The following is a 2,694-nucleotide window of genomic DNA, read 5'->3' on the forward strand; positions in this document are numbered from 1 at the left end:
GTGATGAAATCTCATAAGTCCCATTCTATTCCCTCCTGGGATAAGAATCATCCCTGTGTGCGGTGTCTCCATGCTACATACCCTCCTGAACATTAGTCACATAGCAGCCTCCATCTTGGTTGCCAAATGGACTGTCGTGTTATCACAGTGCTTGTGTTCAAGTAACCCTTATCGTATTTAATTATGGCCCCAAAGATCAAGAGCAGTGATTCTGCCAGTTTGGATATACCAAAGAGAAGCCATAAAGTGCTTTCAGTAAAAAGATGAGTATAGTATTATAAGATATTGAGAGAGAGAGAGAAAGAGAAGATACAACATTCACATAACTTTTATTACTATGTATTGTTATAATTGTTCTATTTTATTAATAGTTATTTTTAATCTCTTACTGTGTCTCATTTATAAATTAAATTTTAACATATGTATTATTTATAGAAAAAGCAGTACATATAGGGTTTGTTACTATCCAAAGTTTCACCGGGGGTTTGGGAATGCATCCCCCATGGACAAAGGGAACCACTGTCTTTTCTTTTCTGCACCTAATTGATTAAAGGGTTTCATACTTCAAGGCTGTGGCCTAAAGGGTAAAGAGCAAACAGATGCATGCCTTCTTCAGGGACCCCCTTCTCCTCTTACATGTTCAGGAATCCCTGTGTATTTAGCATTGACCAGATTCGCCAGTCCTGATCTCTCCCAGATCTCGGATCTGGTACTGGAACCTCAGTGCATGACCTGAGATTGAAGAATGAGCTGCACCTACCATACTGTTTTTCTTTTTTGAGGTCCTCTGGCACTCTAATTTTCATTAGACCTGAAAATTGGAGTGAGAATTATAGGGGAAGATTGGAAGGATTGAGCTTTTCCTCCTATTGTCCAGAATAGACGGGCTTTCAAAGAGGAAAATTGCTCTCGTTCCCTAAATATGGTGTCAGAGAAGTTCAAAGCCAAAACTATTTTGGGCTCCCAAGGATATAGCTCCTTTTGTTGTAATAAAGTACTGTCACTGCACAATGCAATGTGTACAGTGAAAAATTTATAATATTAACAGTAAACATTTATTATACTGTTAATTAACCTTAACTTGTATAGCAGATATGACATAGGTACTGTTAGTAACTCCATTTTACAAATGAGAAAATAGAGGCACAGAGATGTTAAGTAAATTACAGAAGATCATATAAGGCAGAAGAATCATCCATATTAAATAAGTACTATCTCTGATGATCAAGTTCACAGAGATGTGGTTGGATTACTTTACTTCCCTTGGAACGTTGATGGCTGCTGGTGCAGATTCTTGGCCTGGGCAGATGGGATAATGCCGCCCCTATGAAGACACTGTATTTTCCATGCAAAAGCTGGGTGGGACTCTCAGGGTTACAGTCCTTTAGATACATTTATTTCTCCAGCGTGTTAGTCTGTTCTGAATCAGATCATCTTCCAGTTTTTCAAGCCCATAGATCAAAAATTTTAGTTTTTCCTTATCTTCAATTCCAACCCATTGCTTCTTGCGGTAATTTTATTTCAGGGATTCCATTATCTTCCCTAAATCTTAGTCAGGGCTTCACTTGCTGTCTCCAAAAAGTTTCCTTAGTTTTATAATTTTCTCAGTGAATGTAATACTGAAGATAAATGCAGTGTACAAATAGGCATAACACAATGATGATGATGATGATAATGAAGAAATTTTCCTGCTATAATACAACTTTGATTCAAACTTTGTTCCATGGTGTTTAGCATTCCAGGTATGCTAGTATCAGTTGATTCTGTCTGTTTAGAGCTTCAACATGAATAAATGAGAAGTCACAATATTTACCTAAGGCTAAGATAAGTGGATTTCGAGTTTCTTCTGGTTATGGAAGGAAGAATAGTGTTCATTTCTAAGTGGCCAAACAGATATACAAAAATTTTGCTGCTTTATATTTGCTGCATATATTATTTGCTGAACATTTTCTTGCTACACAAATCTTCCCTATGAAGGACTCCTAAGAACCCTTGACTGCTGTTTTCACACCACAAGCTCTTTTCTGAGTGCCCATATATGTTATATATAGTGTTGGGAGACACAAACATGAGTGAGACATGTTCGTGAAAGTCTCTCCAAGGAACACTTTTGATCTGTTTAGATAATAATCCATGAGTTTAAGGGTAAAAGAGATCTAATACAAGAACGTGTTCTTTCTCTCAACTAAATTTCATCTAACAAATAAAAACATAAGTGGCAAGAAGGAAGATCTCTGATTTTCAATGGTTAGCAAGAAAGCAAAAATTCTTTTTGGTTTAACAGCTAAAAAGATAAAATACATTGGGTTGCCGGATAATTACAAGAAATCCAGTTAAATTTGAATTTCAGATAAACTATATATATATATTTAATTTTTAAATATTTAATATATATAGTTTATATATATAATATATAATATATATATTTAATTTTTACTTTTTAAATCTGGCAACCCTAATAAAGTGAGAATGTGTGTTGATTCCTATTTATGGCAAATATTATTTTCTCAAGAAGGAATGGCATGGTAGAAAAATGAGGTTTGGAGTTAGCCTGATGTGGATTAAAGTCTGACTTTATCAGTTTCTTGCTTGGTGACAGTGGGGGGAAAGTAATTTGTTTCTGAACCTCAGTTTTCTCATAGAAATGATAATAATTATGGTTGAAGGTTATTAAGATCATTAATAATATCTAAA

The sequence above is a fragment of the Pteropus vampyrus genome, unplaced genomic scaffold (genome assembly GCF_000151845.1).
Source record: "Pteropus vampyrus isolate Shadow unplaced genomic scaffold, Pvam_2.0 Scaffold43, whole genome shotgun sequence".
In the NCBI taxonomy this organism is placed as follows: domain Eukaryota; kingdom Metazoa; phylum Chordata; class Mammalia; order Chiroptera; family Pteropodidae; genus Pteropus; species Pteropus vampyrus.